Source organism: Vicugna pacos, unplaced genomic scaffold (genome assembly GCF_048564905.1).
Source record: "Vicugna pacos unplaced genomic scaffold, VicPac4 scaffold_19, whole genome shotgun sequence".
Lineage (NCBI taxonomy): Eukaryota > Metazoa > Chordata > Mammalia > Artiodactyla > Camelidae > Vicugna > Vicugna pacos.
In genome coordinates, this window is record NW_027328740.1 from 1433160 (window position 1) to 1456875 (window position 23716).

Genomic DNA, 23716 nt, shown 5'->3' on the forward strand with positions numbered 1-23716 from the left:
TATTCTTTATACTAAATTCTGTGTTCTGCATTACATGTTCTAAATTCTGGGTTGTGTATTCTGTTTTCCATATTCTATATTCTGTGTTCTACATTCTATATACTATATTCTATATTCTGCATTCCGTATTCTATATTGTATATTCTGTGTTCTTCATTATATATTCTAAATCCTATATTCATTATTCCGTATTCTATATTCTAAATTCTGTGTTCGGCATTCCATTACTAAATTTAAGTTCTATATTCTCTATTTTATATTATTTATATTGTGTTCTGCATTCTATATTCTGCATTCATTTTCTATGTTCTATGTTCTGTGTTCTATATTCTGTATTCTAAATTCTATATTCAGTAGTCTGTATTCTTAGTCTGAATTCTCTGTTCTACGTTCTATATTCAAAATTCTAAATTCATTATTCTGTATTCTTTATTCTAAACTCTGTGTCCTGCATTCCATATTCTAAATTCTGGCTTCTATATTCTCTATTATATATTCTATATTTTGTGTTCTTCATTCTATATTCCACATTCTATATTCTGAATTCCCTATACTGTATTCTATATTCTGTGTTTTACATTCTATATTCCAAATTCTACATTCAGTATTCTGTATTCTATAATCTAAATTCTGTGTTCTGCATTCCATGTTCTAAATTTTGGGTTGTGTATTCTGTTTTCCATATTCTATATTTTGTGTTCTACACTCTATATTCTAAATTCTATATTCAGTATTTTGTATTATATATTTAAATTCTGTGTTCTGCATTCCATTACTAAATTCTAGGTTCTTTATTCTCTTTTATATATTCAATATTTTGTGTTCTTAATTCTATATTCTACATTCTATATTCTGCATTCATTTTCCATATTCTATGTTCTGTGTTGTATATTCTGTATTCTAATTCCTATATTCAGTATTCTGTATACTATATTTTGAATTCGGTGTTCTACATTCTATATTCAAAATTCTAAATTCAGTATTCTGTATTCTATATTCTAAATTCTGTGTTCAGCATTCCATGATCTAAATTTTGGCTTCTATATTCTCTTTTATATATTCTATATTTTGTGTTGTTTTTCTATATTCCACATTCTATATTCTGCATACGGTATTCTATATTGAATATTCTGTGTTTTACATTCTATATTCGAAATTCTATATTCAGTATTCTGTATTCTATAAACTAAACTCTGTATTCTGCATTCCATGTTCTAAATTCTGGGTTCTATATTTTCTAATCTATTCTATATTGTGTGTTTTTTATTCTATATTCTACATAGTATCGTCTGCATTCCGTATTCTATATTCTATATTATGTGTTCTTCATTCTATATTCTAAATTCTATATTCTCTATTCTGTATTCTATATTCTAAATTCTGTGTTCTGCATTCCATTATCTAAATTCTGGGTTCTATATTCTCTTTCTATATTCTATATTCTGTTTTCTGCATTCTATTTTCCACATTCTATATTCTGCATTCCGTATACTATATTCTATATTCTGTGTTTTACATTCTATATTCTAAATTCTATATTCAGTATTCTGTATTCTATAATTTAAATTCTGTGTTCTGAATTCCATGTTCTAAATTTTGGGTTCTGTATTCTCTTTTCCATGTTCTATATTCTGTGTTCTACATTCTGTATACTGTATTGTATATTCTTCACTCAGTATTCTATATTCTATATTTTGTCTTCTTCATTATATATTCTAAATCCTATATTCAGTATTCCGTATTCTATATTCTAAATTCTGTGTTCGGCATTCCATTACTAAATTCTAAATTCTATATTCTCTTTTTTATAATCTTAATTTTTTGTTCTTCATTCTATATTCTACATTCTATATTCTGCATTCTATATTCTGCATTCCGTATAGTAGATTCTATATTTTGTGTTTTACATTCTATATTCTAAATTCTATATTCAGTATTCTGTATTCTATAATCAAAATTCTGTGTTCTGCATTCCATGTTCTAGATTTTGGGTTCTGTATTCTGTTTTCCATATTCTATATTTTGTGTTCTACATTCTATATTCTAAATTCTATATTCAGTATTTTGTATTATATATTTAAATTCTGTGTTCTGCATTCCATTACTTAATTCTAGGTTCTATATTCTCTTTTATATATTCAATATTTTGTGTTCTTAATTCTATATTCTACATTCTATATTCTGCATTCATTTTCCATATTCTATGTTCTGTTTTCTATATTCTGTATTCTAATTCCTATATTCAGTATTCTGTATTCTATATTCTGAATTCGGTGTTCTACATTCTATATTCAAAATTCTAAATTCAGTATTCTGTATTCTATATTCTAAATTCTGTGTTCTGCATTCCATGATCTAAATACTGGCTTCTATATTCTCTTTTATATATTCTATATTTTGTGTTGTTCTTTCTATATTCCACATTCTATATTCTGCATACGGTATTCTATATTGAATATTCTGTGTTTTACATTCTATATTCGAAATTCTATATTCAGTATTCTGTATTCTATAGTCTAAATTCTGTGTTCTGCATTACAAGTTCTAAATTCGGGGTTCTGTATTCTGTTTTCCATATTCTATATTCTGGGTTCTACATTCCATATTCTGTATTCTTTATTCTGCATTCCGTATTCTGTATTCTATATTCTGTGTTCTAAATTCTATATTTTAAATTCTATATTCAGTATTCTGTATTCTATATTCTAAATTCTGTGTTCTGCATTCCATGTTCTAAATTCTGTGTCTTATATTCTCTATTCTATTCTACATTTTGTGTTTTTCATTCTATATTCTACATACTGTATTCTGCATTCCGTATACACTATTCTATATTATGTGCTCTACATTCTGTATTCTAAATTCTAAATTCTGTATTCTGTATTCTTTATACTAAATTCTGTGTTCTGCATTACATGTTCTAAATTCTGGGTTGTGTATTCTGTTTTCCATATTCTATATTCTGTGTTCTACATTCTATATACTATATTCTATATTCTGCATTCCGTATTCTATATTGTATATTCTGTGTTCTTCATTATATATTCTAAATCCTATATTCATTATTCCGTATTCTATATTCTAAATTCTGTGTTCGGCATTCCATTACTAAATTTAAGTTCTATATTCTCTATTTTATATTATTTATATTGTGTTCTGCATTCTATATTCTGCATTCATTTTCTATGTTCTATGTTCTGTGTTCTATATTCTGTATTCTAAATTCTATATTCAGTAGTCTGTATTCTTAGTCTGAATTCTCTGTTCTACGTTCTATATTCAAAATTCTAAATTCATTATTCTGTATTCTTTATTCTAAACTCTGTGTCCTGCATTCCATATTCTAAATTCTGGCTTCTATATTCTCTATTATATATTCTATATTTTGTGTTCTTCATTCTATATTCCACATTCTATATTCTGAATTCCCTATACTGTATTCTATATTCTGTGTTTTACATTCTATATTCCAAATTCTACATTCAGTATTCTGTATTCTATAATCTAAATTCTGTGTTCTGCATTCCATGTTCTAAATTTTGGGTTGTGTATTCTGTTTTCCATATTCTATATTTTGTGTTCTACACTCTATATTCTAAATTCTATATTCAGTATTTTGTATTATATATTTAAATTCTGTGTTCTGCATTCCATTACTAAATTCTAGGTTCTTTATTCTCTTTTATATATTCAATATTTTGTGTTCTTAATTCTATATTCTACATTCTATATTCTGCATTCATTTTCCATATTCTATGTTCTGTGTTGTATATTCTGTATTCTAATTCCTATATTCAGTATTCTGTATACTATATTTTGAATTCGGTGTTCTACATTCTATATTCAAAATTCTAAATTCAGTATTCTGTATTCTATATTCTAAATTCTGTGTTCAGCATTCCATGATCTAAATTTTGGCTTCTATATTCTCTTTTATATATTCTATATTTTGTGTTGTTTTTCTATATTCCACATTCTATATTCTGCATACGGTATTCTATATTGAATATTCTGTGTTTTACATTCTATATTCGAAATTCTATATTCAGTATTCTGTATTCTATAAACTAAACTCTGTATTCTGCATTCCATGTTCTAAATTCTGGGTTCTATATTTTCTAATCTATTCTATATTGTGTGTTTTTTATTCTATATTCTACATAGTATCGTCTGCATTCCGTATTCTATATTCTATATTATGTGTTCTTCATTCTATATTCTAAATTCTATATTCTCTATTCTGTATTCTATATTCTAAATTCTGTGTTCTGCATTCCATTATCTAAATTCTGGGTTCTATATTCTCTTTCTATATTCTATATTCTGTTTTCTGCATTCTATTTTCCACATTCTATATTCTGCATTCCGTATACTATATTCTATATTCTGTGTTTTACATTCTATATTCTAAATTCTATATTCAGTATTCTGTATTCTATAATTTAAATTCTGTGTTCTGAATTCCATGTTCTAAATTTTGGGTTCTGTATTCTCTTTTCCATGTTCTATATTCTGTGTTCTACATTCTGTATACTGTATTGTATATTCTTCACTCAGTATTCTATATTCTATATTTTGTCTTCTTCATTATATATTCTAAATCCTATATTCAGTATTCCGTATTCTATATTCTAAATTCTGTGTTCGGCATTCCATTACTAAATTCTAAATTCTATATTCTCTTTTTTATAATCTTAATTTTTTGTTCTTCATTCTATATTCTACATTCTATATTCTGCATTCTATATTCTGCATTCCGTATAGTAGATTCTATATTTTGTGTTTTACATTCTATATTCTAAATTCTATATTCAGTATTCTGTATTCTATAATCAAAATTCTGTGTTCTGCATTCCATGTTCTAGATTTTGGGTTCTGTATTCTGTTTTCCATATTCTATATTTTGTGTTCTACATTCTATATTCTAAATTCTATATTCAGTATTTTGTATTATATATTTAAATTCTGTGTTCTGCATTCCATTACTTAATTCTAGGTTCTATATTCTCTTTTATATATTCAATATTTTGTGTTCTTAATTCTATATTCTACATTCTATATTCTGCATTCATTTTCCATATTCTATGTTCTGTTTTCTATATTCTGTATTCTAATTCCTATATTCAGTATTCTGTATTCTATATTCTGAATTCGGTGTTCTACATTCTATATTCAAAATTCTAAATTCAGTATTCTGTATTCTATATTCTAAATTCTGTGTTCTGCATTCCATGATCTAAATACTGGCTTCTATATTCTCTTTTATATATTCTATATTTTGTGTTGTTCTTTCTATATTCCACATTCTATATTCTGCATACGGTATTCTATATTGAATATTCTGTGTTTTACATTCTATATTCGAAATTCTATATTCAGTATTCTGTATTCTATAGTCTAAATTCTGTGTTCTGCATTACAAGTTCTAAATTCGGGGTTCTGTATTCTGTTTTCCATATTCTATATTCTGGGTTCTACATTCCATATTCTGTATTCTTTATTCTGCATTCCGTATTCTGTATTCTATATTCTGTGTTCTAAATTCTATATTTTAAATTCTATATTCAGTATTCTGTATTCTATATTCTAAATTCTGTGTTCTGCATTCCATGTTCTAAATTCTGTGTCTTATATTCCCTATTCTATTCTACATTTTGTGTTTTTCATTCTATATTCTACATACTATAGTCTGCATTCCGTATACACTATTCTATATTATGTGCTCTACATTCTGTATTCTAAATTCTAAATTCTGTATTCTGTATTCTTTATACTAAATTCTGTGTTCTGCATTACATGTTCTAAATTCTGGGTTGTGTATTCTGTTTTCCATATTCTATATTCTGTGTTCTGCATTCTATATACTATATTCTATATTCTGCATTCCGTATTCTATATTGTATATTCTGTGTTCTTCATTATATATTCTAAATCCTATATTCATTATTCCGTATTCTAAATTCTAAATTCTGTGTTCGGCATTCCATTACTAAATTTAAGTTCTATATTCTCTATTTTATATTATTTATATTGTGTTCTGCATTCTATATTCTGCATTCATTTTCTATGTTCTATGTTCTGTGTTCTATATTCTGTATTCTAAATTCTATATTCAGTAGTCTGTATTCTTAGTCTGAATTCTCTGTTCTACGTTCTATATTCAAAATTCTAAATTCATTATTCTGTATTCTTTATTCTAAACTCTGTGTCCTGCATTCCATATTCTAAATTCTGGCTTCTATATTCTCTATTATATATTCTATATTTTGTGTTCTTCATTCTATATTCCACATTCTATATTCTGAATTCCCTATACTGTATTCTATATTCTGTGTTTTACATTCTATATTCCAAATTCTACATTCAGTATTCTGTATTCTATAATCTAAATTCTGTGTTCTGCATTCCATGTTCTAAATTTTGGGTTGTGTATTCTGTTTTCCATATTCTATATTTTGTGTTCTACACTCTATATTCTAAATTCTATATTCAGTATTTTGTATTATATATTTAAATTCTGTGTTCTGCATTCCATTACTAAATTCTAGGTTCTATATTCTCTTTTATATATTCAATATTTTGTGTTCTTAATTCTATATTCTACATTCTATATTCTGCATTCATTTTCCATATTCTATGTTCTGTGTTCTATATTCTGTATTCTAATTCCTATATTCAGTGTTCTGTATTCTATATTCTGAATTCAGTGTTCTACATTCTATATTCAAAATTCTAAATTCAGTATTCTGTATTGTATATTCTAAATTCTGTGTTCTGCATTCCATGATCTAAATTCTGGCTTCTATATTCTCGTTTATATATTCTATATTTTGTGTGCTCTTTCTATATTCCACATTCTATATTCTGCATACGGTATTCTATATTGAATATTCTGTGTTTTACATTCTATATTCGAAATTCTATATTCAGTATTCTGTATTCTATAAACTAAACTCTGTATTCTGCATTCCATGTTCTAAATTCTGGGTTCTATATTCTCTAATCTATTCTATATTGTGTGCTTTTCATTCTATATTCTACATACTTTAGTCTGCATTCCGTATTCTATATTCTATATTATGTGTTCTTCATTCTATATTCTAAATTCTATATTATCTATTCTGTATCCTATATTCTAAATTCTGTGTTCTGCATTCCATGATCTAAATTCTGGGTTCTATATTCTCTTTCTATATTCTATATTCTGTTTTCTTCATTCTATATTCCACATTCTATATTCTGCATTCCGTATACTATATTCTATATTCTGTGTTTTACATTCTATGTTCTAAATTCTATATTCATTATTCTGTATTCTATAATTTAAATTCTGTGTTCTGAATTCCATGTTGTAAATTTTGGGTTTTGTATTCTGTTTTCCATATACTATATTCTGTGTTCTACATTCTGTATACTGTATTCTATATTCTTCATTCCGTATTCTATATTCTATATTTTGTGTTCTTCATTATATATTCTAAATTCTATATTCAGTATTCCATATTCTATATTCTAAATTCTGTGTTCGGCATTCCATTACTAAATTCTAATTTCTATATTCTCTTTTTTATAATCTTAATTTTTTGTTCTTCATTCTATATTCTACATTCTATATTCTGCATTCTATATTCTGCATTCCGTATAGTATGTTCTATATTCTGTGTTTTACATTCTATATTCTAAATTATATATTCAGTATTCTGTATTCTATAATCTAAATTCTGTGTTCTGCATTCCATGTTCTAAATTCTGTGTTCTATATTCCCTTTCTATATTCTATATTCTGTGTTCTGCATACCATGATCTAAATACTATATTCAGTATTCTGTACTCTATGTTCTATAATCTGTGTTTTACATTGTATATTCCAAATTCTATATTCAGTATTCTGTATTCTATTTTCTAAATTCTGTGTTCTACATTCCATGTTCTAAATTCGGTATTCAATATCCTCTATTTTATATTCTATATTGTGTGTACTTCATTCTATACTCTACATGCTATATTTTACATTCCGTATTGTATAGTCTAAATTTTGAGTTCTAAATTCTAAATTCTAAATTCTATATTCAGAATTATGTTTTCTATATTCTAAATTCTGTGTTCTGCATTCCGTGTTCTATATTCTATTTTCAGTATTCTATATTCTATATTCTATATCCTGTGTTCTAAGTTCTATATTCTAAACTCTATATTCAGTATTCTGTATTCTATATTCTAAATTCTGTGTTGTGCATTCCATGTTCTAATTTCTATATTCAGTATTCTGTATTCCGTATACTAAATTCTGTGTTCTGCATTCGATGATCTAAATTCTATATTCAGTAACCTGTATTCTATATTCTAAATTCTGTGTTTTGCATTCCATGTTATAAATTTTGGATTCTGTATTCTGTTTTCCATATTCTATATTCTGTGTTCTACATTCTATATTCTAAATTATATATACAGTGTATTGTATTCTATATTATAAATTCTGTGTTCTGCATTCCATTCCTAAATTCTAGGTTCTATATTCTCTATTATATATTCAATACTTTGTGTTCTTCATTCTATATTCTACATTTTATATTTTGCATTCATTCTCTATATTCCATATTCTGTATTCTAAATTCAATATTCAGTATTCTGTATTCTATAACTGAATTCTCAGTTCTACATTCTATATTCAAAATTCTAAATTCAGTATTCTGTATTCTATATTCTATATTCTGTGTTCTGCATTCCATGATCTAAATTCTGACTTCTTTATTGTCTTTTATATATTCTATAATTTGTGTTGTTCTTACTATATTCCAGATTCTATATTCTGCATTTCGTATTCTATGTTATATATTCTGTGTTTTACATTCTATATTCGAAATTTTATATTCAGTATTCTGTATTCTATAATCTAAATTCTGTGTTCTGCATTCCATGTTCTATATTCTGGGTTCTATATTCTGTACTCTATTCTATATAGTGTGTTTTTCATTCTATATTCTACATACTATAGTCTGCATTCAGTATTCTATATTCTATATTATGTGATCTACATTCTATATTTTAAATACTATATTCGGTATTCTGTATTCTATATTCTAAATTTTGTGTTCTGCATTCCATGTTATAAATTCTGGTTTCTATATTCTCAATTCTATATTCTATATTCTGTGTTCTACATTATATATTCTAAATTCTATATTTTGTATTTATATTCTATATTCAAAATTCTGTGTTCTGCATTCCATGTTCTAAATTCGATATTAAGTATTCTGTATTCTATATTCTAAATTCCGTGTTCTGCATTGATGTTCTAAATACTATATTCAGTGTTCTGTATTCTATTTTCTAAATTCTGTGTTCTAGATTCCATGTTCTAAATTCTTTATTCTATATTCTCTATTATATATTCTATATTGTGTGTTCTTCATTCTATACTCTAAATACTATATTTTGTCTTCCATATTCTATATTCTAAATTTTGAATTCTAAATTCTACATTCTAAATTCTATATTCAGTATTTTGTTTTCTATTTTCTAAATTCTGTGTTCTGCATTCCATGTTCTATATTCTATTTTCAGAATTCTATATTCTATAATCTAAATTCTGTGTTCTGCATTCTATGTTCTAAATTCTATATTCAGTATTCTGTTTTGTATATTCTAAATTCTGTGTTTGAATTCCAAGTTCAAAATTCTGGGTTCTGTATTCTGTTTTCCTTATTCTATATTCTGTGTTCTACATTCTATATTCTGTAATCTATATTCTGATTTCCTTATTCTATATTCTATATTCTGTGTCCTACATTCTATACTCTAAATTCTATTTTTATTATTCTGTATTCTATTTTCTAAATTCTGTGTTCTACATTCCATGTTCTAAATTCTGGGTTCTATATTCTCTATTCTATATTCTGTGTTCTACGTTCTATTTTCTAAATTCTATATTCAGTATTTTTTATTCTATATTCTAAATTCTATGTTCTGCATTTCATGTTCTAAATTCTATATTCAGTGTTCTGCTTTCTGTATTCTAAATTCTGTGTTCTGCATCATATGTTCTAAATTCTGTATTCAGTATTATGTATTCTATATTCTAAATTCTGTGTTCTGCATTCCATTTCTAAATTCTGGGTTTTATATTCTCTTTTATATATTCTATATTTTGTGTTCTTCATTCTATATTCCACATTCTATATTCTGCATTCCGTATTCTATACTTTATATTCTGTGTTATACATTCTATATTCTAAATTCTATATTAAAAATTGTGTATTCTATAATCTAAATTCTGTGTTCTGCCTTCCATGTTCTAAATTCTGAGTTCAATATTCTCTACTCTATTCTATATTTTGTGTTTTTCATTCTATATTCTACATACTATATTCTGCCTTCCGTATTCTATATTCCATACTATGTGCTCTACATCTGTATTCTAATTCTATATTCAGTATTCAGTATTCTATATTCTAAATTCTGTGTTCTGCATTATATGTTCTAAATTCAATATTCAGGATTCTGTATTCTATATTCTTAATTCTGTGTTATGCATTCCATGTTCTAAATTCTGAATTATATATACTCTATGCTATATTCTATATTCTGTGTTCTACATTCTATATTCTAAATTCTGTGTTCTGCATTCTATGTTCTAAATTCTATATTCATTATTCTGTGTTCTATATTCTAAATTCTGTGTTCTGCATTCCATATTCTAAATTCTGGGTTCTGTATTCTGTTTTCCATAGTCTATATTCTGTGTTCTACATTCTATATTCTGTATTCTATATTCTGCATTCCGAATTCTACATTGTATATTCTGTGTTCTACATTCTATATGCTAAATTCTATATTCAGTATTCATATTCTATTTTCTAAATTCTGTGTTGTGCATTCCATGTGCTAAATTCTGTATTCTATAATCTGTATTCTATGTTCTGTGTTCTACAGTCTATATTCAAAATTCTGTATTCAGTATTCTGTATTGTAAGTTCTAAATACTGTGTTCTGCATTACATGTTCTACATTCTGGGTCCTATATTGACTATTGTATATTCTATATAATTTGTTCTTCATTCTATACTCTACATACTATATTCTGCATTCCGAATTCTATATTATATATTCTGTGTTTTACATTCTATATTCGAAATTCTATATTCAGTATTCTGTATTATATGGTCTAAATTCTGTGTTCTGCTTTCTATGTTCTAAATTCTATATTCATTATTCTGTGTTCTATATTCAAAAATCTGTGTTCTGAATTCCATGTTCAAAATTCTGGATTCTTTATTCTGTTTTCCATATTCTATATTCTGTGTTCTACATTCTATACTCTGTATTCTATATTCTGCTTCCCGTATACTATATTCTATATGCTGTGTCCTATATTCAATATTCTAAATTCTATTTTCAGTATTCTGTATTCTATTTTCTAAATTCTGTGTTCTACATTCCATATTCTAAATTGTGGATTCTATATTCTCTATTATATATTCTGTGTTCTACATTCTATATTCTAAATTCTATATTCAGTATATTTTTTTCTCTATTCTAAATTCTATGTTCTGAATTCCATGATCTAAATTCTATATTCAGTATTCTGTTTTCTGTATTCTACATTCTGTGTTCTGCATTCTATGTTCCAAATTGTATATTCTGTATTCTGTATTGTAAATTCAAAATTCTGTGTTCTGCAATCCAAGTTCTAATTTCTGTGTTCTGCATTCCATGTTCTAAATTCTGTGTTCTATATTCTCTTTTGTATATTCTATATTCTGTGTTCTACATTCTATATTCTAAATTCTATATTCAGTATTCTGTATTCTGTATTCTAAATTCTATTTTCTGCATTCCATGCTCTTAAATGTGGGTTCTATATTCTCTATTCTATATTCTATATTCTGTGTTACAGATTCTATATTCTAAATTCTATATTCAGTATTCTGTATTCTATATTCTAAATTCTGTGTTCTGCATTGCATGTTCTATATTCTATATTTAGTATCCTGTATTCTATATTCTATATTCTGTGTTCTACATTCTATATTCTTAATTCTATATTCAGAATTCTGTATTCTATTTTCTATATTCTGTGTTCAGCGTTCCATGTTCTAAATTCTGTGTTCTATATCCTCTATTCTATATTCGATATTGTGTGTTCTTAATTCTATACTCTACATACAATATTTTGCATTCCGTATTCTATATTCTAAATTCTGAGTTCTAAATTCTAAATTCTAAATACCATATTCAGTATTCTATAGTCTATATAATAAATTCTGTGTTCTGCATTCTATATTCTAAATTCTATATTCAGTATTCTGCATTCTACTTTCCAGATTCATTGTTCTGAATTTCATTTTCTAAATTCTGGATTCTATATTCTATATTCTGTGTTCTACATTCTATATTCTAAATTGTATATACAGTATTATGTATTCTATTGTCTAAATTCTGTTTTCTGCATTCAATATTCTAAATTCTATATTCATTATTACCTATTCTATATTCTAAATTCTGTGTTCTGCATTCCATATTCTAAATTCTGAATTCTATATTCTCTATACTATATTCAATATTCTGTGTTCTACATTCGAAATTCTAAATTGTATATTCAATATTTTGTATTCTATATTCTAAATTCTCTGTTCTGCTTTCCATGTTCTAAATTCTGGGTTCTATATTGTCTGTTCTATATTCTATATTGTGAGTTCTTCATTCTATACTCTACATACTATATTTTCCATTCCGTTGTCTATATTCTAAATTCTGAGTTCTAAATTCTTAATTCTAAATTCTATATTCAGTAATCCATATTCTATATACTAAATTCTGTGTTCTGCTTTCTATGTTCTAAATTCTATATTCAGTAGACTGTATTCTATTTTCTAAATTCAGTGTTCTTCATATCATGTTCTAAATTCTGGATTCTATATTCTCTATTCTGTGTTCTACATTCTATGTTCTAAATTCTATATCCAGTATTCTGTATTCTATATTCTATATTCTGTGTTCTGCATTCCATGATCTAAATTCTGACTTCTTTATTGTCTTTTATATATTCTATAATTTGTGTTTTTCTTACTATATTCCACATTCTATATTCTGCATTTCGTATTCTATGTTATATATTCTGTGTTTTACATTCTATATTCGAAATTCTATATTCAGTATTCTGTATTCTATAATCTAAATTCTGTGTTCTGCATTCCACTTTCTATATTCTGGTTTCTATATTCTCTACTCTATTTTATATTGTGTGTTCTTCATTCTATATTCTACACACTATATTCTGCATTCCATATTCTATATTCTATATTATGTGTTCTACATTCTATATTCAAAATTCAATATTCTGTATTCTGTATTCTAAATTCTAAATTCTGTGTTCTGCATTCCATGTTCTAAATTCTATATTCAGTATACTGTATTCTATATTCTTAATTCTGTGTTCTAAATTCCATGTTATAAATTCTGTATTCTGTATTCTGTATTACATATTCTTTATTCTGTGTTCTAAATTCTATATTCTGTATTCTATATTCTGCATTCCGAATTATATATTGTATATTCTGTGTTCTACATTCTATATTCTATATTTTATATTCAGTATTCTGTATTCTATATTGTAAATTCTGTGTTATGCATTCCAAGTTCTAAATTCTCTATTAAGTATCCTGTATACTATATTATATATTCTGTGTTCTACATTCTATGTTCAAAATTCTATATTCAGAATTCGGTATTCTATATTCTAAATTCTGTGTTCAGCATTCCATACTCTAAATTCTGTGTTCTATATTCCCTATTTTCTATTCTATATTGTGTTCTTCATTCTATACTCTACATACTATATTTTGCATTCCGATTCTGTATTCTAAATTCTGAGTTCTTAATTTTAATTCTAAATTCTATATTCAGTATTCTGTTTTCTATATTCTAAATACTGTTTTCTGCATTCCATGTTCTATATTCTATTTTCAGTATTCTATATTCTATAATCTAAATTCTGTGTTCTGCAATCCATGTTCTAAATTCTTTTTTCTTTTTTCTGCTTTCCATATTCTATACTCTTTGTTCTACATTCTATATACTGTTTTCTATATTCTGCATTCCGTATTCTATATTCTATATTCTGTGTTCTTCATTATATATTCTAAATTGTATATACACTATTCCGTATTCTATATTCTAAATTCTGTGTTCGGCATTCCATTACTAAATTCTAAGTTCTATATTCTATTTTTTATATTCTTTATTTTGTGTTCTTCATTCTATATTCTAAAATTTATATTCTGCATTCATTTTCTATATTCTATGTTCTGTGTTCTATATTCTGTATTCTAAATTCTATATTCAGTATTCTGTATTCTATATTCTGAATTCTCTGTTCTACATTCTATATTCAAAATTCTAAATTCAGGATTCTGTATTCTATATTCTAAATTCTGTGTTATGATTTCCATGTTCTAAATTCTGAATTCTGTATACTCTATGCTATATTCTATATTCGTGTTCTTCATTCTATATTCTAAATTCTGTATTCAGTATTCTGTATTCTATATTCTAAATTCTGTGTTCTGCATTCTATGTTCTAAATTGTATATTCATATTTCTGTGTTCTATATTCTAAATTCTGTGTTCTGCATTCCATATTCTAGATTCTGGGTTCTATATTCTGTTTTCCATGTTCTATATTCTGTGTTCTACATTCTATATTCTGTATTCTATATTCTGAATTCCAAAATCTACATTCTATATTCTGTGTTCAAGATTATATATGCTTAATTCTATATTCAGTATTCATATTCTATTTTCTAAATTCTATGTTCTGCATTCCATGTGCTAAATTCTGTATTCTATAATCTGTATTCTATGTTCTGTGTTCTACATTCTATATTCTAAATTCTTATTTCAGTATTCTGTATTCTATATTCTAAATTCTGTGTTCTGAATTCCAGGTTCTAAATTCTGGGTTCTACATTGTCTATTGTATATTCTATATAGTGTGCTCTTCATTCTATACTCTACGTACTATATTTTGCATTCTGTAGTCTATATTATATATTCTTTTTTCTAAATTTTTAATTCTAAATTCTATATTCAGTATTCTATATTCTATATACTAATTTCGGTGTTCTGCATTCTATGTTCTAAATTCTATATTTAGTATTCTGCATTCTATAGTCTATATTTTGTGTTCTGCATTCCATGTTATAAATTCTGGGTTCTGTATTCTGTTTTTCATATACTATACTCTGTGTTCTACATACTATATTCTGCATTCCGAATTCTATATTCTATATTCTGTGTCCTACATTCTATATTCTAAATTCTATATTCAGTATTCTGTATTCTATATTCTAAATTCTGTGTTCTGCATTCCATGTTCTAAATTCTTGGTTCTATATTCTCTACACTATACTATATTTTATGCTTTTCATTCTATATTCTACATACTATATGCTGCATTCCGTTTTATATATGTTATATTATGTGTTCTACATTCTGTATTCTAAATTCTATATTCTGTATTCTGTATTCTATATTCTAAATTCTGTGTTCTGCGTTTCATGTTCTAAATCCTGGGTTCTTTATTCTCTATTCAATATTCTGTGTTCTGTGTTCTGCATTCTATATTCTAAATTCTATATTCAGTATTCTTTTTTCTATGTTCTAAATTCTATGTTCTGCATTCTATGTTCTATATTGTATATTCAGTATTCTGTATTCTACATTCTAAATTCTGTGTTCTGCATTCCATGTTCTATATTCTGGGTTCTATATACTCTATTCTATATTCTATATTGTGTGTTCTTCATTCCATAATCAACATACTAAATTCTGCATTCCGTATCCTATATTCTAAATTCTGTGTTCCAAATTGTAAATTCTAAATTTTATATTCAGTATTCTGTTTTCTATATCCTAAATTCTGTGTTCTGCATTCCATGTTCTATATTCTAATTTCAGTATTCTATATTCTATATCTAAATTCTGTGTTCTGCATTCTATGATCTAAATTCTATATTCAGTATTCTGTATTCTATATTCTAAATTCTGTGTTCTGAATTCCATGTTCTAAATTTTGGGTTCTGTATTCTCTACTCTATATACTAAAATCCGTGTTCTGCATTCTATGTTCTAAATTCTTTATTCAGTATTTTGTATTCTATATTCTAAAGTCTGTGTTCTGCATTCCATGTCCTAAATTTTGTGTTCTGTATTCTGTTTTCCATATTCTATATTTTGTGTTCTACATTCTATATTCTAAATTCTATATTCCGTATTCTATATTCTACATTATAAATTCTGTGTTCTGCATTCCATGATCAAAATTCTGGCTTCTGTATTCTCTTTTATATATCCTATATTTTGTGTTGTTCTTTCTATATTCCACATTCCATATTCTGCATACGGTATTGTATATTTTATATTCTGTGTTTTACATTCTATATTCAAAATTCTATATTCAGTATTCATTATTCTATATTGTAAACTCTGTTTTCTGCATTCCATGTTATAAATTCTGAGTTCTATATTCTCTACTCTATTCTATATTGTGATTTTTCATTCTTTATTCTGCATACTGTAGTCCGCGTTCCGTATTCTATATTCTATATTTTGTGTTCTTCATTCTATATTCTAAATTCTATATCCAGTATTCTGTATTCTATATATTTTATTCTGTGTTTTACATGCTATATTCTAAATTCTATAACCAGTATTCTGTATTCTATATTGTAAATTCTGTGTTGTACATTCCATGTTCTAAATTCTGGTTTCTATATTCTCTATTCTATATTCTGTGTTATTCATTCTATATTCAGTATTATGTATTCTATATCCCAAATTCTGTGTTCTGCATTCCATGTTCAAAATTCTGTGTTCTATATTCTCCTTTCTAAATTCTATATTGCGTGTTCTTCATTCTATACTCTACATACTATATTTTGCATTCCGTATACTATATGCTAAATTCTGTGTTCTAAATTCTAAATTTTAATTCTATATTCAGTATTCTATATTCTATATACTTAATTCTTTGTTCTGCATTCTATGTTCTAAATTCTATATTCAGTATTCTGTATTCTATTTTATAATTTCATTGTTCTGAATTTCATGTTCTAAATTCTGGATTCTATACTCTTTATTCTGTGTTCTACATTTTACATTCTAAATCCTATATTCAGTATTCTGTATTCTATAGTCTAAATTCTGTCTTCTGCATTCAATATTGTAAATTCCATATTCATTATTATGTATTCTATATTCTAAATTCTTTGTTCCTCATTCAATATTCTATATTCTGGAGTCTATATTCTCTTTTCTATATTCAATATTCTATGTTCTTCAGTCTAAATTCTATATTCTATATTCAGTATTCTGTATTCTATATTCTAAATTCTGTGTTCTGTGTTCTATGTTCAAAATTATATATTCATTATACTGTATTTAATATTCTATATTCTATGTTCTCAATATCATGTTATAAATTTTGGGTTCTGTATTCTGTTTTCCATAATCTATATTTTGTTTTCTAAATTCTATATTCTGTATTCTATATTCTGCTTTCCGTATTATATATTGTATATTCTGTGTCCTACATTCTGTATTCTAAATTCTATATTCAGTATTCTGTATTCTATATTGTAAATTCTGTGTTCTGCATTCCAAGTTATAAATTTTATATTAAGTATCCTTTATACTATATTCTAAATTCTGTGTTGTACATTCTATTTTCAAAATTCTAATTTCAGAATTCTGTATTCTATATTCTAAATTCTGTATTCAGCATTCAATATTCTAAATTCTGTTTTCTATATTCTCTGTTCTCTATTCTATATTGTGTGTTCTTCATTCTATACTCTATATACTATATTTTGCATTCTGTATTCCATATTCTAAATTCTGAGTTCTTAATTTTAATTCTAATTTCTATATTCAGTATTCTGTTTTCTATATTCTATTTTCTGTTTTCTGCATTCCATGTTCTAAATTCTAGTTTCAGAATTCTATATTCTATATTCTAAATTCTGTGTTCTTCATTCCATGTTCTATATTCTATTTTCAGTATACTATATTCTTTATCCAAAATTCTGTGTTCTGCATTCCATGTTCTAAATTCTGGATTCTGTATTCTGTTTTCCATATTCTATATTCTGTGTTCTAAATTCTATATACTGTATTCTATATTCTGCATTCCGTATTCTATATTCTATATTCTGTGTTCTTCATTATATATTTTAATTCCTATATTCAATATTCCGTATTCTATATTCTAAATTCTGTGTTCGGCATTCCATTATTAAATTCTAAGTTGTATATTCTCTTTTTTATATTCTTTATTATGTGTTCAACATTGTATATTCAACATTCTATATTCTGCATTCATTTTCTATATTCTCTATTCTGTGTTCTGTATTCTGTATTCTAAATTCTATATTCAGTATTCTGTATTCTATATTCTGAATTCTCAGTTTTACATTCTATATTCAAAATACTTAACTCAGTATTCTGTATTCTATAGTCTAAATTCTGTGTCCTGCATTCCATGTTCTAAATTCTGGCTTCTCGATTCTCTATTCTCTATTCTATATTTTGTGTTCTTCAAGCTATATTCCACATTCTATATTCGGCATTCCATATACTATATTCTATATTCTGTGTTTTACATTCTTTATTCTAAATTCTATATTCAGTATTCTCTATTCTATAATCTAAAATCTGTGTTCTGCATTTCATGTTCAAAATTCTGTGTTGTATATTCTCTACTCTATTCAATATTGTGTGTTTTTCATTCTATATTCTACATACTATAGTCTGCATTCCGTATTGTATATTCAATATTATGTGTTCTTCATTCTATATACTAAATTCTATATTCTGTATTCTATATTCTACATTATAAATTCTGTGTTCTGCATTCCATGTTCTAAAATCTGGGTTCTATATTCTCTTTCTATATTCTGTATTCTGTGTTCTTCATTCTATATTCTAAATTCTATATTCAGTATTCTGTATTCTATAGTCTAAATTCTGTGTTCTGCATTCTATGTTCTAAATTCTATATTCTGTATTCTGTGTCCTATATTCTAAATTCTGTGTTCTGCATTCCATGTTCAAAATTCTGGGTTCTATATTCTCTATTCTTTATTCTGTGTTCTACATTCTATATTCTGTATTCTATATTCTGCATTCCGTATTCTATATTCTATATTCTGTGTTCTACATTCTATATTCTAAATTCAACATTCAGTATTCTGTGTTCTATATTCTAAATTCTGTGTTCTGCATTCCATGTTCTAAATTCTGGGTTCTATACACTGTATTCTATGTTCTTTGTTCTACATTCTATATTCTGTAGTCTATATTCTGCATTCCGTATACTATATTCTATATTCTGTGTTCTACATTCTATATTCTAAATTCTATATTCAGTATTTTTTATTCTATATTCTAAATTCTATGTACTGCATTTCATGTTCTAAATTCTATATTCATTATTCTGTATTCTATAATCTAAATTCAGTGTTCTTCATTCCACGTTCTATATTCTGGGTTCTATATTCTCTATTCTATTTTATATTGTGTGTTCTTCATTCTATATTCTGCACACTATATTCTGCATTCCGTATTCTATATTCTATATTATGTGTTCTACATTCTATATTCTAAATTCTATATTCTGTATTCTGTATTCTAAATTCTGAATTCTGTGTTCTGCATTATATGTTCAAAATTATATATTCATCATTCTGTATTTAATATTCTAAATTCTGTGTTCTAAATTCCATGTTATAAATTCTGTATTCTGTATTCTGTATTCCATATTCTATATTCTGTGTTCAAAATTCTATATTCTGTATTCTATATTCTGCATTCCGTATTATGTATTATATATTCTGTGTTCTACATCCTATATTCTAAATTCTATATTCAGTATTCTTTATTCTATATTCTAAATTCTGTGTTATGCATTCCAAGTTCTAAATTCTATATTAAGTATCCTGTATACTATATTCTAAATTCTATGTACTGCATTTGATGTTCTAAATTCTATATTCATTATTCTGTATTGTATAATCTAAATTCTGTGTCCTGCATTCCATGTTCTATATTCTGGGTTCTATATTCTGTACTCTATTCTATATAGTGTGTTTTTCATTCTATATTCTACATACTATAGTCTGCATTCAGTATTGTATATTCTATATTGTGTGATCTGCATTCTATATTTTAAATACTATATTCGGTATTCTGTATTCTATATTCTAAATTTTGTGTTCTGCATTCCATGTTATAAATTCTGGTTTCTATATTCTCAATACTATATTCTATATTCTGTGTTCTACATTATATATTCTAAATTATATATTTTGTATTTATATTCTATATTCAAAATTCTGTGTTCTGCATTCCATGTTCTAAATTCGATATTAAGTATTCTGTATTCTATATTCTAAATTCCGTGTTATGCATTGATGTTCTAAATACTATATTCAGTGTTCTGTATTCTATTTTCTAAATTCTGTGTTCTAGATTCCATGTTCTAAATTCTTTATTCTATATTCTCTATTATATATTCTATATTGTGTGTTCTTCATTCTATACTCTAAATACTATTTTGCCTTCCATATTCTATATTCTATATTCTGTGTTTTACATTCTATATTCTAAATTCTATGTTAAGAATTGTGTATTCTATAATCTAAATACTGTGTTCTGCATTCCATGTTCTAAATTCTGAGTTCTATATTCTCTACTCTATTCTATATTTTGTGTTTTTCATTCTATATTCTACATACTATATTCTGCATTCCGTATTCTATATTCCATACTATGTGCTCTACATTCTGTATTCTAATTCTATATTCAGTATTCAGTATTCTATATTCTAAATTCTGTCTTCTGCATTATATGTTCTAAATTCAATATTCAGGATTCTGTATTCTATATTCTTAATTCTGTTTTATGCATTCCATTTTCTATATTCTGAATTATATATACTCTATGCTATATTCTATATTCTGTGTTCTACATTCTATATTCTAAATTCTGTGTTCTGCATTCTATGTTCTAAATTCTATATTCATTTTTCTGTGTTCTATATTCTAAATTCTGTGTTCTGCATTCCATATTCTAAATTCTGAGTTCTGTATTCTGTTTTCCATAGTCTATATTCTGTGTGCTATATTCTATATTCTGTATTCTATATTCTGCATTCCGAATTCTACATTGTATATTCTGTGTTCTACATTCTATATGCTAAATTCTATATTCAGTATTCATATACTATTTTGTAAATTCTCTGTTCTGCATTCCATGTGCTTAATTCTGTATTCTATAATCTGTATTCTATGTTCTGTGTTCAACATTCTATATTCTAAATTCTATATTCCGTATTCTGTATTGTAAGTTCTAAATTCTGTGTTCTGAATTACATGTTCTACATTCTGGGTTGTACCTTGTCTATTGTATATTCTATATAATGTGTTCTTTATTCTATACTCTACATACTATGTTTTGCATTCCGTAGTCTATATTATATATTCTTTGTTCTAAATTTTTAATTCTAAATTCTATATTCAGTATTCTATATTCTATATACTAAATTCGGTGTTCTGCATTCCATGTTCTATATTCTATATTCAGTATTCTGTATTCTATATTCTAAATTCTGTGTTCTGCATTATATGTTCTCAATTCTATATTCAGTATTCTGTATTCTATAATCTAAATTATGTGTTCTGCATTACAAGTTCTAAATTCGGGGTTTGTATTCTGTTTTCCATATCCTATATTCTGTGTTCTACATTCTATATACTGTATTCTGTATTCTGCATTCCGTATTCTATATTGTATATTCTGTGTTCTTCATTATATATTCTAAATTCTATATTCACTATTCCGTATTCTATATTCTAAATTCTGTGTTCGGCATTCCATTACTAAATTCTAAGTTCTATATTCTCTATTTTATATTCTTTATATTGTGTTCTGCATTCTATATTCTGCCTTCATTTTCTATGTTCTATGTTCTGTGTTCTATATTCTGTATTCTAAATTCTATATTCAGTATTCTGTATTCTATAGTCTGAATTCTCTGTTCTACGTTCTATATTCAAAATTTTTAATTCAGTATTCTGTATTCTATATTCTAAATTCTGTGTCCTGCATTCCATATTCTAAATTCTGGCTTCTATATTCTCTATTATATATTCTATATTTTGTGTTCTTCATTCTATATTCCACATTCTATATTCTGAATTCCGTATACTATATTCTATATTCTGTGTTTTACATTCTATATTCTAAATTCTATATTCAGTATTCTGTATTCTATAATCTAAATTCTGTGTTCTGCATTCCATGTTCTAAATTTTGGGTTCTGTATTCTGTTTTCCATATTCTATATTTTGTGTTCTACATTCTATATTCTAAATTCTATATTCAGTATTTTGTATTATATATTTAAATTCTGTGTTCTGCATTCCATTACTAAATTCTAGGTTCTATATTCTCTTTTATATATTCAATATTTTGTGTTCTTAATTCTATATTCTACATTCTATATTCTGCATTCATTTTCCATATTCTATGTTCTGTTTTCTATATTCTGTGTTCTAATTCCTATATTCAGTATTCTGTATTCTATATTCTGAATTCGGTGTTCTACATTCTATATTCAAAATTCTAAATTCAGTATTCTGTATTCTATATTCTAAATTCTGTGTTCTGCATTCCATGATCTAAATACTGGCTTCTATATTCTCTTTTATATATCCTATATTTTGTGTTGTTCTTTCTATATTCCACATTCTATATTCTGCATACGGTATTCTATATTGAATATTCTGTGTTTTACATTCTATATTCGAAATTCTATATTCAGTATTCTGTATTCTATAGTCTAAATACTGTGTTCTGCATTACAAGTTCTAAATTCGGGGTTCTGTATTCTGTTTTCCATATTCTATATTCTGGGTTCTACATTCCATATTCTGTATCCTTTATTCTGCATTCCGTATTCTATATTCTATATTCTGTGTTCTAAATTCTATATTTCAAATTCTATATTCAGTATTCTGTATTCTATATTCTAAATTCTGTGTTCTGCATTCCATGTTCTAAATTCTGTGTCTTATATTCTCTATTCTATTCTACATTTTGTGTTTTTCATTCTATATTCTACATACTATATTCTGCATTCCGTATACACTATCCTATATTATGTGCTCTACATTCTGTATTCTAAATTCTAAATTCTGTATTTTGTATTTTTATACTAAATTCTGTATTCTGCATTCCATGTTCTAAATTCTGGGTTGTGTATTATGTTTTCCATATTCTATATTCTGTGTTCTACATTCTATATACTATATTCTATATTCTGCATTCCGTATTCTATATTGTATATTCTGTGTTCTTCATTATATATTCTAAATCCTATATTCATTATTCCGTATTCTATATTCTAAATTCTGTGTTCGGCATTCCATTACTAAATTTAAGTTCTATATTCTCTATTTTATATTATTTATATTGTGTTCTGTATTCTATATTCTGCATTCATTTTCTATGTTCTATGTTCTGTGTTCTATATTCTGTATTCTAAATTCTATATTCAGTAGTCTGTATTCTATAGTCTGAATTCTCTGTTCTACGTTCTATATTCAAAATTCTAAATTCATTATTCTGTATTCTTTATTCTAAACTCTGTGTCCTGCAT